We start from the raw sequence: 16,959 nt of genomic DNA on the forward strand, positions 1-16,959 counted from the left end.
TCTTATTTAAGGAAAAGATTGTTGAACTGTATAGCAGTTAATAGCAGAAAATATTCATATTGCATTTTACCTTTTTACGTTTCATTTCTTCATGAAAAATCTCGTCATATCTTTCTATCCCTCATGTAATCTATTATTGTTCCGTCCCTCTCCTTTTTATTTTTCATTATTGTTGTAACCACCTGATTATTTCGCAAATTATTTTTATAAATCTCTATCTCTTTTCGTCCCGAAATAATTTTTAAAAGTTATTTCCCTCTGAAAGTTTTAAATGACTTTCCTCTTTTTTTGCCCTATATTTCCAAGATTTCTTTGATTTATTTTCATCCAGCCTTTTGATAAATCCTTCGTTCCTACTTATTTGATCATTGCTGTCACTGGTGAAGTGTTTTACCACTACCCTTTTTTCCTTTTAATCTTTACCTGATACGCTATTATGAGGCCAAACCTTGTGTTTAAACATATTTATACGCATCATATGGAACATTATTCTTAGTCGCCTGTTTTGCATATTTTCCTTTTCTTTATCGGAACTTATTTCGGTTCGCATCCTTTCCTCCATGATTTTTCTCACCCTTTTTCGAACTCAGATGTAACATGAGCAGGCAGAGCACTCACATACACACACACACACACACACACACACACACACACACACACACACACACACACACATATATATATATATATATATATATATATATATATATATATATATATATATATGTGTGAGTGCTCTGCCTGCTCATGTTACATCTGTCCTCCGTTACCATAGTTATATTGCTTCGTACACATTTCGTTCATTATTTCATGTTGGTTTCTTATTTAATATGAATGATTACAACTTTTGTCTTAAATTCAAACTGCAGTATAACAATACGTATTTATTTGATAATTGTTTCCGGTGATGACACTTTGTTTTTACCTAATACTTCACCATAATAAACTTACCTGAGAGTATGGCATAATTAGTAATCTTGAGTATACTTTTTTGTTTTAGTAACACATGGAAAGGAGTTTTAGTAAAAGGCACTGTTTGGATATAATCCTAATTATTTTTAAATAATATGCTGATCGAATCTGAAAGTAAAGAACTAACAAGTAAAATGAAAGAAATATGTTTTAACAAATTAAAACAAACTGTATTAAAAAAAAACTAGAGCTAATTTACAAAAGACAACGTGTGATCTTTAGCACTAAAGCAAACCTCATCAACTTCATCAAATATAACCTAATCTCTTCTCGCTCAAATACGAGCAAAGCCACTGCAAACTGATAATAATTCAAATGAGACCACAATTGCTGTACCCTAACCTTTTGACTCAGAATTTCCCCGAATTCTACCAGAACACGCAGCCGCGTGTTGTGAAGCCCGTAATGCATAAGTGAACACGAGTTGGGGCCATTTGTATACCGAAGATATCAAGTGGAACATTGTTGCTGGTATGATACTGAGGAATATAACTCTCTCTGCGGATGGGACTGGATTAAGGCGAGGAGTAAGGCATAAATCACCCACGAAAACGATCATAGATCATTCTTAAGTAACAATCCGGATGTTTGATGTTTCAAGGTTTTTTTCTGGCTACGGGTGATAAATCAATTCTATTTATTGCTATGCTGAGGCAGTATTGCTTGCGCAATATATATATATATATATATTATATTATATATATATATATATAATATATATAGTATATATATATATTTATATATACATAAATATACTATACATTACACACACACACACACACATATATATACATATATATATGTGTGTTGTGAGTGTGTGTTGAAAAATCATGCTTACAGCTGTTGTAATATGGGAGCATTGTGTGGTTCATAGTGCGTAAGGAAAAGGTAAGAAATGTTACTACAAGCATATTTCTCTCGGAATAAGAAAACTTTTTTTATTTTTTGTAGATGGAAAAATAAAAGCTTAGTACACAACAATGAAAACTCGCACCATTGCTTTTTTTTGCTTTCAGAATGAATCGTTGTGTTAGACTTTAATTAGGATAATCACTTATGCACGTGTAAGTGCAGTTAATTCCTTAATCCAAATTCGAATAAAAATCCATTAGTTATGATTACGTGTGTCATGGTTTTTTGTATTCAATTTTGCCAACTGCTACTTTTCTGATCCTTTTTGTTGTTTCATCGAGCAAAGAGAAATGGTGTGGGATGAAACAGAAGAGAGTAAGGCGAAAGAGACGAATGTTATCATAATTACTACTCTCGTTTTAGCTATTTCGCTATTTTGATTTTTATTTCCTTTGTTTATATACTGTTACTTTTTTATTCTTTTTTTACCTTTTTGAAATTACTGTTTTCATACACATTTCTTTTAAAAAATCTATTTTTTAGTTTAATGATTATTTTTTCAGTTTTCGTAAATATCAGGTAAACAGGTGATTTATCACAGATATGCGCTTTCCGTATCGTAAGAGTAAGAAGCTAAATCAAATTCATTTGACGCCTAAAGTTTTACTAACAATTTATATTAAATAACAAAGACATATTTGAATTAACAAAAAACTCCATTTACTAACGACGTGTTACACTAACTATAAACATCCCTAAATAACTGAACTAGTAATACTGATTTTATCTTTAAATTGTCGTGGAAGCGGCAATGAACTTTTTCCTGTTGAAACTTTGAATGAATAATTCATCGGGTAATGGGAAGCCAGCATAAAAATACCTCAACTTTCGCAGTTCGCAAAATATAATGTTCCATAAAATGTCTCTAATGTCTGTGACACTCGTGTTTTTAGATTTTTTTTAACAATACGCACTCAGGCTATCACTTTTTTCTTTTCATATGCAGTAGATAACCCGATTGTTAATCTAAAATTCAGCTGACTTAATCTCATTCCAAAAACACAAAAGAAAAGCTCCTTATTTTCAGTGTAGCTAAAAAAATTTTCCTCTTGCAAAAGCCATCGATTCATCGACTGGTAGCAGCAAATAATTTTTTTATACAAAAGAATATATAGATATATATATATATAATATATATATATATATATATATATATATATATATATATATGCAATAGCATTTATTTCGGTGTGTTTGTGTCATTCAGTATGTTATTATGTTATTCAATATGTATACTACGTGAATCTTAATATGCTGCACAGAGCAGCAGAGCAAATACAGTTTCAAAGGGATTTGGACTTTAGTTAAACCATCAAGTTTTCAATGACAAATCGAATAACAACTAAATACGGCTAAGTCATATTTTTTGTTAGTCGTATTTCTTTATTTTTGGATTAATTTTTCCTAGATTTTGGTGTACAGGCTGCTATTGCTAAGTTGATTTTTTACACTCGTACGGACATACACTTACACAAATATTACACACTCGCATATGTGTGTATGCACACACACACACACACACACACACACACACATATATATATATATATATATATATATATTTATGTATATATATATATATAATATATATATATATATATATATATATATATATATATATATATAATAAAATATACATATAGGGTAATGTTTCCGTTCGCATCAGACCAACGGCAGCCAATCGGATATTCCTGCAATAAACGTGAAATAGAACAACAGTATTGTCAAAATGCTGCGCGGTGTGAAAATTACTCAATGGCACTGATTGTATGGGTGAAACTGGTTACTTCCGGCGGTCTGCCTCGGGATCCTATGTATATTTTTCCTTAAACAGATTCTTATTCGGAGACAAGCAGTGAGCTGATTTCCTGTAATATCTACTTTTGTAAATATTAGCCATTAGATAGATGATCTTTATTTTGTTTATGTATCTCATATAAGTCGAAAGTAATGTAACATAGCTGCACCTTTTCTCATTTCTGTTACTGTGATCATGCCTTGAAAGATAAACGAAAGCGGGCTGTCTTCGAATTTTTCTTTCACCTTCCCAGATGGCGCTTCCGTGTGTTTATCTGCCACGGGACCATTGTGGCATTGAATGAAATTGATTATGAAAATGTTAGCTTCAACAACCTGAGTATACAGATCAACGTAACATTTATGACTTGCAAGTCTAATAATACTAGATTAATATTATCTATAATATCTAATAATATTATTGATTTTAATATTATTCATAAGATGATTTTCTCTTTGATGTAGTGTTTGACAGAAAGTAAAGTGTTTCCACTTTGTAGAAGGATGCATCTATTAATCTTTAACAAATGTTTATGGGTCCGTTTGAAAGGAGGAAATAACCGTGAAAGAATTTTAGAGCAGCAATGCTTTTAACAGTTATTAATAACCTTAATACTTTACAACCTTTGGCAGCGAAGTTCATGCATATTGACGGCGAACATATTTTCGATAAAAAATATACATTCATAACCCTGTAACAGAAATGGTTCAGCGATTCAGATGCAGACCTAGGCCATCAAGTCATCTGCAGTCGATGGGTGCAACATAATGACATAAGATGTGAGAAATAGTCTTGAAAGAAATCATGAAAAATTTAATGACTCACGATCAACGTTTCTTGAGGACTGAATGGCGGTAAATTTAGTCGAACAATAAAAAAATGTATAATCTGAGAAGTCATCAAGATGGAAAAATAATGATGTGAGATTCCATATCCAGATCTCGGGAAAGGTTAGTTCATATAGAAAAAGGCGTAACTTTTGACTAACATCTTACTTTTGAGAACTATCTAGTGGAAGTGTCGCACGTAATTTAGGTATTGTATGTAAGGCCTCATATATTTGTAAGTGATTACATAATAAAAATATGGAATGTTATTCCATATATATAAAAAAACTAAAACTAAAGAGGTCAACCAGTTTGCTTGCAGGAATGTGATCAGACCAGAGACGATAAACTATGCTAAGATGACGTATACAATAAAGTAGGCTAAGATGACATGCCGTCACCTGTGGTCCTTCATTTGTTTTGAAAACATTAGTCCAAGCTTCCTGCTTGAGACAACTACCGCGATCTATAATTCAAACGGCCTACGTGACTTGTAATGTGCCATCTGCATGTATGTTCATATATTCGAGCTACTGTCTGCTTCCTTTATGATTTGTAAACGAGATGGTAGTCAGAATAGAATTAGCCATCATCATTGGCAGACCTGTACATCTTTACCTAAGCTTCATCATGTAGAGTTGAATTAGCCATCATTATTGGCAGAAGCGATCAAGCCATCGTCATTTGAAGACCTGTACAGTCCTATCTGATCTTCATCATGTAATCTCAGAGAATAGAACTATTTTCTATACTTCGTGTTTTCTACTAGAACCTCACGTCAGAAAGAAGATATCATCATGAGTTTTACACATCGTCGTCATAACGAAAGAAGATACTTACTTCGTTAGTTATCATGAAACCCCAAGACACTCCAATGAGTATGGAAGTGCATAACCAACCGACTTAGCGTAAGATTATCGCAAGTCTAACATTACCTCATACGGCATCTTATTATACAAGGCAACAGCCCTAATATATTTATAACAGTGATAAAATCAATACAACTTGTTTTAGGCTATCTGTACTTCCTTTACTAGAGAACTATTCTCTCGTGTGGATGTCTGCTTCTGCCAGAGATTTATCTCTGTTAGAGTGGTTCCCGGGGGGTAGGTTTCTGTTTCCTAAGATTAGCAGTTATAACCTGACCCATCGACGGATGGTATGTTATTTGTCAATTTTTCAAAAGTTGTATTTTAACAGAGATCTTTCACATTCACAATAACTCCCTGAACTCTTTTCCTGCAGAGAGCAACCAGATTTGCTAAACAGTATCACTAATCTGCAATAAATATGCCTTGCTGTCGAACATCTCGGTTCCAGAGGTCCTTTGTTCCTCATACCGTTGAACTGTGGAACTGTCTCCATAAGGATGTCGTGTAACTGGAACTTCAGAAGTTCAAGCAAAGATGTAATGCATTTCTAGCCTAATAATTTTCTTTTTGCGGTTTATTAACTTACATTTCTATCTATTTATGTATTATTTTGTTAATCTATTTTTCTTTTCTTAATAAATATTTTTTTGTGTATTTCCCTTTACCTTCTGTTAGTTCCTTCTCGTGAATATTATATTTAGTTTTAAGAAATTCACAATCTCGTGAAGAACAATCTGTCATAAGTCCCCACAATAAGATATAGTAGAGTATATTACTATGTAAAACAAACAAAGACTTTCGACCACACGAACGGTGTTCCTCATCAGCATTGACGTTACACTGATGAGAAAGGTGTTCGAAAGTCTTTGCTTGTTTTACATAGTAATATACTCTACTATTTAATTGTGGATTATGACACAAACACCATATTCTTTGGAAGCTTGAATTTCAAGTCAATGGCCCCTGTGGGCTTCTTATATATAAATAGGGTTCATCTTCTGAATAATAATGGTAATACTAAGGAAACTTTTACCTTTTGATAAAATCAGAATAAAAATGATTATCTCTGAGGTTTTATAATTCTACTTCAATTATTATCCCCAAAATTATGGTTTATACTTCCTTAGTTTTTCACTGCAGCACAACTATTTTCTGTCTAAGCAATTATTTCTAGTTTATGAAGAATAAGGAAAATCATTTATTTATTGTTTAAATCACATCTGTTTAAGAAATGGCCGTTACTTTGCTGCAGCATCGTAAATGCACAACAATATTTCCCTCTGAAAGTAATCGATTGACACTGAATTTATAATGGGAAACATTTGCAGGCTGCATATTGTATTGGAAGTTTCATCAAAATATTTTCATGTGTATAAAAGAAATTAAACAATAATGAATTCTTCTTATTTTTCCCCTTTGAGTTTTTTCAGAAAAATCCTCATTACATACGCAGCGCGTAAGAGCCATCTATTAGGAAGTTATTCCCAATTATTCAGTGGCTTGAACGTGATATCAAAAGTTCAGCAGTTTTGTAATAAAGATTATGATATAGCCTCCGATTACTCTTCATTAGTGGTACACACATGAAGATTCATTATCACTTTTTATTGTCTCACATTTTTTAATAAAGTTGAATGTGGTACGTAGTCCAAGGGCATTTGCTCTTAAATTCAGTAAACTTTAAATGGTGATTTGATTTGTCCCGAGGACTGTAATTAATTGAAATATTTGTTTTAGAAACGTATACCAGGATTTTCGTTGGTAACATAAAATAATTTTTACAGCCATAAAACAGTACGCTGCTTGGAATACTGAAGTGTATTTTAATTCTAAAATGAACTAGAACTTATGGAATAAAACATATCTTGAAGAATTTGTTTTATTAATGAGGAGTGACTTTCGTTAGGAATATTAGAGGAATAGCGGAATTACCACAGTATGTTTACCCTTTTCCACTCATACTGATCAATTATCCCACAGACAGCGCTATTAAAAATAACGACTTAAAACACAGGGATAAGATTGTAAATGATGATCAGTCATTTAGATTCAACGCTAATAATTTTATTGTCTGTAGCTAGAGAGAAACATTATAGATAATCTATCAACGTCTTGCCTTACATTTACAAAACAAACGTTGAGAGGCCACGGTATTTAATCAGACGTTAAGAAGCATACATGTAAAGCAGAAGAACAGCTTCCGAAAGGTATTGGAGTTCTTTACTTCCGTTACAGAATCTCTGAATTATATATATATATATATATATATATATATATATATATATATATATATATATATATATATATGCGTGTGGGTGTGTGTGTGTGTGTGAGGAGTGTGTGTGTGTATGTGTATATATGTTATGAATTCACTCACGCATCTCATGACCTGAATTATTTATTCCTCGGTTTATGTGAGCGTTCTCTCTTCAACAGTCAATAATCAAGATGAAAGAGACCGTCGAAGCGATCTTTCCACTCCACGTCTTTTGCAGAGGCAATATATCTTTTGACTTAAAATACATCATAAGATGACTGGAGTTTTGTACGGAAATGCTAATGATACTTCATACTGGACCCTGGTCCAAAGGTTCGATTGCAGGATGAATGTGCTATTCTCTCTCTCTCTCTCTCTCTCTCTCTCTCTGTTGCTTGAAGCTACATGGTTAAGCTACCTGAAGTGTTGTAATGGCAAAATTATCAGTGTTTTCCAGAACTAAGATTATTTTCTATGTTCATTTTGATGTGACTAGTTTTCCAAATCGATCGGATGAAATAAGAAGTAGTAAGCGAAGAGCTGCTTAAGAGCGCGAGCAAGATGATCTACATTGATCTAATTATCAACAAGGACTCCTGAAATACATTAGTCAAACACTGTTTTTTAAAATGCTCTTATGAAGGTAAAAGTAGAGAAGCGCAGCCCTGTCAGCCTGAGTCCCACCGCTTCTCAAGAAAAAAAAAAAAGAGCTGTAATGAGAGGGACTTGTAAAACAGATTTCTTAGTCTTAATTAAATGAGAGCTAAAGATACGATCAATTTCTTGAAGGTAAAATTTTATCAATATGCTGTAGTCATCAATTTCCTTTAGACGAATAAACAGCTATCACTATGGATCCAGCAATCACCAAAATACTTTATGAAGAGTATTCATACTACTTCAAATAAAAAAATAGGTTGTTTTAGAAGGATCATCCCTTAATTTCAACATCATTAAATCTCTGCATAGATTAATGGGATCATAGAGGTAAGTTTCTCAATAGAAGGGAGAACCTTTCTAATTTTTGCATTTTATTTGAAGTAGCATGAATACTCTTTTTAAAGCATTTTGGTGATTGCTGTATTAACAGCATCCATTTTTTCGAATACCAATTTTCCATCCATGAGTTTAGGTGTCCAAAAATAGAAGCTTGTGAAAACAATCACTTCAAGTTGTAGTGTACTCAGTTATAATTATAATACATTAAAATATACGAGGTCAGGCATTGTCAATCACAGCTACTTGCTGTAGTAGATTCACATCACCCGTGCATCTGATGTCTAGGCCAGTCCCTTACGACGCTCCTGATTGGCCGTTGATAAGCCAATCACAGGGCTGGAAACTCAGTCTCTCTCGAGAGTTCACACAGGCAGGATGTATGTTCCACCTCTCCTGAGGGATAGTTTTGAAAGCCCTGTGACTGGCTCATCAACATCCAGTCAGGAGCGTCGTAAGGGACTGGCCTAGACATCAGATACACGGGTGATGTGAATCGACTATAGTACCGTTGTTCATTGGGAACTGCCGCTGTGCTGATAGAGCTGCCGTTTATATGCCGAGCTAAAGAAAGGTCCGTTTTCTCGTTTAACCTTCTTCTGAAAGAAGAGCTGTCGGAGGTATCTTATTTCTTAACAAAAAAAAAAAAAAAAAAAGTATAGTTGTAGGGATAAGATCTAGTCAGAGTTTCATAAATTTTAGAGGCAAATAACTATAAGTTCATTAGTAATTGCTAAGAAATGATACTAACAAAACCCTCTCAACGGCAGTCTCAAGGCTATTCATGTCTTTAGAAGAGCTAAGTATGTAAAAACATGATTTACTTGTGGACCATTTCCTTTGCTATACCCACTAAACGTTTAAAGGTTACACGCACCAAACTTTCCCGTAAGAATACCAATAGAGCTGAACATTAAATTTAAGCCAAAGGTCAAGCGCTGGGACCTATGAAGTCATTCAGCGCTGAAAGGGAAATTGACGGCATAAAGGTTTGAAATGTGTAACAGGAGGAAACTTTCGCAGTTGCACTGTGAAGCTATTGTTCGGAAATGGAGGGAAGTTGGATGGAAGATAGAGAATATGGGTGGAGTTAAATGAATGAGAGGGGTTGCAGCTGGGGGCCGAAGGGACGCTGCAAAGAACCTTTAGTAATGCCTCCAGAGCACCACATGAGGTGCAATGACGGTGCTAAACACCCACGGGGACAAGAATATTAACGTGTTTCATCAAATTCAAAATCGCCAAAGCCTATTACCTAGAACTACTCTCAATACTCAAACAACGCGTGAAGTAGACAGTGGATGGGAACAGTGACTAAATACCTAAATTGAAACAAGAATGCCTGGTTATATTAGGTATTAAAACAAGCCACCTTCACACCAACAAAACAATTTCCGAGACTTGTCAATATTGTGAATGGTAATCTTGAAAATTTTTTAACCTTCTTTATGTTTTGTTTTTGATCTAACTTTTTAAATATAATGGATATCCATTGGCGTAGACGTAGAGGCTATGAATTTATATTGGGAAACGCAGACAAGCTGAATAAAAACTGGAGAGTTGTGATTGAAAACCGAATCTTTATTTCTTCCTGTGTCATAAGTGCCTATCCAGTGGATGTCACAATGTTATCTTTAATTATGAAAATAAACAAAATGCTGTACAGGTATATTCTCTATTGAAAATTAACTTCTGTATTACAGAATATGAAGCAGATGCCAATAATATTCATTCCAGCCACCACAAATTAATATTGTGAAATGCAAATGAGTCTAATTTCTGAAACCGTTAATAGTTTAATTTTGCCAAGAAAACAACAAGGAATTGATGTTTAAATTCAATTCATACGTAAAAACCCAGTTGTGTCAGATCATGATAAGAAATTCTCATTCCCCGGCCACATATCATCTTTGAATATTTGATAAAAAAAAAGGAACTTTAATTCACTATTCATGTGTGATTAACTATTCATAGACAATTAGCAGAGGAAAGGCGTGACCTCACTCCCGTGGAATACTTATTAGAGCTCCTCTTATTACAAACAGCCAGTAATCGCTGGGTCGTTGCGAAAAGCAATTCCGACTTCGAATGTCGAATGGAAATACATTCACCATTATCAAAATGACGAAGAAGAAACGAACAGAGACGGGTGCCATAATGAGTCTTACAACAGGAAGTGGAAGTCGGGAGTAAATCTATGTTCCTTTCCCTGCACTACAATTTCACACACACACACACACACACACACACACACACACACACACATATATATATATATAAATATATATATATATATATATATATGTGTGTGTGTGTGTGTGTTTATGTATAATATATACCTATATATACTATATATAAACAAGAAAATGCCTGGTTGTTTTTATGTATGAACGCTATACAAATCCACATTTCTTTACCAATTTTGATGAGATTTTAAATATAAGTCAATATCAAACCGGGAAAGGTCATAGTTAATACAGAATTAAAATCGGACAATTAGCTGGGTAATGGGGGATGATGTGGGATGGGGTGAAATGTAAAAATAATTGAAAATAAGAGATATTATTGTCTAATCATAGTTTTCGAGGTCACTGAGAAGAATAGCGACACTCCCGATGCCCTTTAAGTCCAAATTTAGCACCAGTAGAGAGTGGGGTGAGAAAGGGGTGGGAAGGGGTAACATAAATATTACAGAAAACTACACATATTAGTGTCTAATCCATAGTTTTCGAGGTTACTGAAATGAATAGCGAGACACACGATGTCCTTTAAATCCAAGTGAGAAGCAGGTGATGCACAGACAACCGAAAATGACAGATATTGCTGAGTAATCCATAGTTTTCAAGGTTGCCGAGAAGAGTAATGACTCTCCCGATGTCCTCAAGTCCAAATTCAGCCCCATTAGGAAAGGGGGAGAGAAGGGGGTGGGAAGGAGTGACATGTAAAAATAATCGAAAATGATAAACATTAGTGTCTAATCCATAGTTTTTAAGGCTGCTGAGATGAATAAAGATACTCCAGAAGCTTTTTAAGTCCAAGTTCAGCCCCGATAGAAAGGGAGGGTGAAAAGCGGTGAGAAGGTGGTGACATGTAAAAATAATCCAAAAACGCAGATATTAGTGTTTAATCCATAGTTTTTGAGGTCACTGAGATGAACAGTGACACTCAATGCCCTTAAAGTCCAAGTTCAACCCAGATAGGAAGGGGTCCTTAGAAAGAGTGGGAAGGTGGTGACATTTAAAAATAACCAAAAGCTATTGATATTAGAGTCTAATACATAGTTTTCAAGGTCACTGGGATGACTAGATACACTCTCGATGACCTTCAAGTCCAGGTCCAGCCCTGATCGGTTTGGTGACCGAGAAGTGGTGAAATAAACAATGTAAAAAATATGGGGCAATGTATCTGAAGCAATTATCTTAACAGGGATGAGAGAGAAAGAGTTAAAGTCAGGTTTGAGCGAACGTTTGGCACCACCATGGGTAAAATAACAGACCACCATCGGGCTATGGCTGAAAGTTTCATTGGATGCGGCTGAGAGTTTCAAGGATGACGTGGCTGAGAGTTTCATACAGCATTATACACTGTATAGAAAACTCGATTACGTCAGAGAAGCTTCGACACATTTTTTACTTTTTCTAATAAACTAAACAATTCGACTCTGTTGATGTTATTGCAACGGCAATCATGCTTTGCATAATGAGTCTTCGATAGACTCGCTAATGAAACATTCACAATGCTTCCTATTTTTCATTTTTGTAGAGTATTATCTTGAATCTCCTACTGATTACAAACTGCAAATATTATTTACATTTGTTTTCAAGCCAGTCTTTTCTTTTGTATTTAATGATGAAGGCCTCAACTGCGCGAGAAGAAACAGACACTGATGGAGTCTGACAGTTCGTTAGGAAGGCGAAGGAAACACAAGCACAAGTTCGACCACCTGTGTCCACTTGTAAATTGATTGATGATGTCTATTAAAACTGGCGTCATAATATCTAGGTTACTGACGCCATAATAAATCTAAATGGAAAAGTAAATATCAATAAATAACTTGAAAAAGAACTTCATATGAAAATATCTAAAAATATATATGTTTATAATCATATTTGTTAGAATATATTATCAATACATACATATACTAAATTTTGTTGAGGAGGCTCGCATCCCACATAAAGATAAATTATATAACTGCTCTATATTACAATCCTCTCAGAGAAATGTAGCAAGAATGAGATGACCTTGTGGTTTACGTTTTTCCTATTGGGAAACTGTTTTCTAAGTTTGCTATATAATTTAAGGTTATATTTAAAACAGCGATTTGAAGTTGTCTTTTCGTAACTGTCCAAAATGCTAGGAAGATGGAACGGTGAATTCATTAGCTTATTTACAACTTACCCAAACGAAAGATAATTTTTTTTTGAGATAGTCAAAGTTAATGAAAAACTATTATAACTATAATTATAGCTTTCGTGACTCTCATCTTGGTGTTAGCTACAGAATAGGGGTAAAACTATCGAACCCTTAATTCTCCAATATACATAAAATAAAGGATGATGATTTTGATAATTTTTGTAGAGCCTCGAATTACCAACTCCTAACGTTTCTGGAATCGTTGTTTATTAAACAGATCGTTCCGCATTTAAACTCCCAGTCCTCTGCTACGCCTCTGTATCTGTCGTGAGTGTTCCTTCCTGGAGCCCCAAGCTGCCCTTCGTTGTCAATAGAATTTTTTTCTTCTTGAAATATAGGTTTGACCTCTACTCTGTTTCAATCATTTTATGACAATTGTAATTCTTTTAATTTTCGTCTTTTGCTTGGGTCATTTTAATGATTGTAAATCTTTCTTTTTAGCCTTGAAAATGGGACTTATTTTCCAGAAAGTCGGTAACCATAGTAAAGCCATCTAATTTCGACATACCTATCCATCTCCGATTTCGATTATATCTATCTATCTATATCTATATATATATATATATATATATATATATATATATATATATATATATATATATATAAACTAGATGGAGGTATTCTAAATCCACATTATTTTAAATTTCCGTAAGACATCATTGCACACCAAACTTATTGTTTATCAACAAATAACGCAAAATGAAACAAAAGACAATACAACGAGGTCGTGAAAGATATTGTGGCTGATGACGTTGGTTGATGTCATTAAGCATCTTTTACCTATTCCACGAGAGAACAAATGAGGGGAACTATTTTGAGAATCTGACGCAGAAACGCACACACACACACACACACACACACACACACATATATATATATATATATATATATATATATATATATATATATATATATATATATACACATGTAATGCCCTCAATTTACTGTTAACTACTCCAATTTTTCACACTTTTTGGATAAACCTTTACACTACTGTTTGAGAAAATATATATATATATATATATATATATATATATATATATATATATATATATATATATATAAATTCTTACGTTCCCAGAAGGGGATTTTTTTAAACCTTAATCCGGAGTATCAGAACGAGGTCACGCTACCGACTTGACCATTTTGATATATCACCTGCTGAGCTGTGTCTGTGGATTCAACCGATTTCCATGATTTTGAATATTTTTGTTAATAATTATTTCCAGATTTTGTGTTTGCTTGTAAGTTACCCTGGGCGTTTTCAGAGTGGTATCGCTAAAATGCGTTGTAAATACCACGAAAGTGCTGAGTGTTCCTTTCTTAATTTTCCCCGTGTTCTTAGTTAAATATATATATATACTGTATATATATCTCTATTTATTTATATATATGTATATATATACATATATATCTGTTTATATAGGTGTGTGTGTTTGTGCGCGTATGTGTGGGAGTGTGTTTGTGTATGTACGTTTTCACGGCATTGCAAGCAATAGCAGAACATATTCCGTTTGTCTGATAGGAAATGGTGATTGTCCTGAGTTGGAGAAAGTGTGTATTCATTGCCTGATAAAACACGTGGATGGCAAACTTGTGTTCGACATAGACTGTCAGCAGTGATTTTCATTTTTTCAGGGAGTTATGACTTAAGACAACTGAAATTCATAAGTAAAATGGAATGAAATAGGCGAAAAGATCGTTTCAGTTCAATACGTTCCTTTTGCACATCATGTACTTTACCTAGGAATGAAGGTTTAACACATTCATCCCTGATGAAGATATCGCACTATAATATCAAAATGTCTATTGCAAAAATAGTTGGCTACGCAATAACTTTGTAAACAGGTTGCAAGAATTCGCTGTCTAGCAAAAAATATTATTATTACTAAACCAAAAATGTAAAAAATCTTTAACGATTATTTTGAAAATTTAACAAACCTTGATGAAAATTATTCAGGTATTAGAAAAGCACTGCGCGCGTTAATACACCCGCGGGCTTGCGCCCCACGCAAAAGCACGCAGAATGTTACTGAAGTAAACGTGTTGTAAAGTATTCCTGCACTAATAGAAATCCGATGTTATCTTACCGGAAATACTCTTTCAGTCCCCTGCGTTCAGCAGGGATTTATTTCAACATTCCTCCGCAGCATTACTCCGTAAATTTTCTCCGGCGTTGTCATCCTTATTACAGGGTAGAAATTTACATTTTTTCAAAACCTACTGCTTTTTCGCTTATTAAATAACTCACATTTAATTCAAAATAAGATGTGATTGGTATCTCTGGTATCGAGAAATACAGTAAAATCAACTCGGTTAATCTTTTAATGTTCTTACTTAGTTTAATGAATCTTTAGTTTCATCTTATTCTCACCTCCCGCTTATCACCCTTTGCCGTGACGTCACTTCAGCACAAAACCAATATTCCAGGAGTTACAGCAGCAGGAAAAAAAAAAAGGATCCCAAATATAAGGATCTTTTCAAAAGCCGGAATGATTTTGCTCTCCATTGATTGTGAGTCTAGGAATGACATTGCTACCAGACGTTGTAGTCTGGTTTTCTAAAAAAAAATAAATAAATAAATAAATAAAATAAAATAAAAAAATAAATAAATAAAAAAATTACATTTCAGTTAGTTTTATGGATACCAGTAATGCAATACTCTAAAATTAGTTCAGAGTGAGAAAGACTGAGTAGGTTGTTGTCTTGATAAAATAAAAGGTTGGGCCATTACAAACATCAGTAGTTCATGTTTTTCTTATAGCAAATCATTATCACATAGAAATAACAATTTCTCTGTAATTCAGTCTTGAATTATATTCAGTAAAAGTTATCATCATTAAGTCTATATTCATTTTCAACTACGATTTCAAATCTACCGAGCTAGTTACAACTTAACGAGAGAATTGGCGAATAATCTTATAAGATAAATTACTGATGGATAAGAAAAATGACTGCCGCTTCGTTTGAAAAAAAAAAAAAAAATAAATGTCTGATTTTCACAAACTGCCAAATTGCCGTAAATTAGCGTCTTTCTTAAAAGTGATGCTGCAGGTGGAATAACACAAGGAAAAAGTGGAGAAAGAATAACAGGACTTGCTATACTCATTTCGGAAAAAGAAAACATTGCGCGATATGGATGAGCCTCGTGCGAGTAAGAAATAGTCCCATTAAGCATGAATTGTATTGCACCATGGTAAAAGGTACCAAATTTTCACAGTAAAAACTAAGAGAGAGAGAGAGAGAGAGAGAGAGAGAGAGAGAGAGAGAGATGTAGTCAGTGAACTCGAATAGTAACAACATACGAACCTTCTTTGTTTAGTATAATGAACGCTAGCAGTATTTATACCTTACAAGGCTAGCTTACCTAAAGCTGTAAAGTTGATATGGCAAAGATGCTACATGCTTCCACTCTCATGTAACATATACAGAAATTTTAACAAATGAAACTTTTGACAATGTATTTCTGCCAAATGCTTCCAGTTTTCATTTATTACCATTTAGGTATCATTCCAATACATACAACTAAAGCGACCGTATAGAGTTCATGGCCCAGATCACAGATCACGAGACCACACACACGCACGCACGCACACACACAACAACGAATACCTGAGCGAGACAGGGATTTGCAGTTGAGAGACAGCACATATCTCTTGCGGTGGCGGTGTGGTTTAGATTCTTCATTGTGCGTCCTCAATTTGTTGGTTCGCTCCCGGGAGCCGACGAATTTCTTATCGACTAAAAAAGAAAAAAATCCCCTTTGGTTAATATATATAAAAATATATTACTTCCGAGGTAGAGTGAATTAGATATTAAAGGACATTTGTACCTCGATGTATGTATATGAATCACGGTAATGCAATAAGATTCATGTATACGAGTATATATGTATATATATGTATACTATAT

This window comes from Macrobrachium nipponense, chromosome 11 (genome assembly GCF_015104395.2).
Source record: "Macrobrachium nipponense isolate FS-2020 chromosome 11, ASM1510439v2, whole genome shotgun sequence".
NCBI lineage: Eukaryota > Metazoa > Arthropoda > Malacostraca > Decapoda > Palaemonidae > Macrobrachium > Macrobrachium nipponense.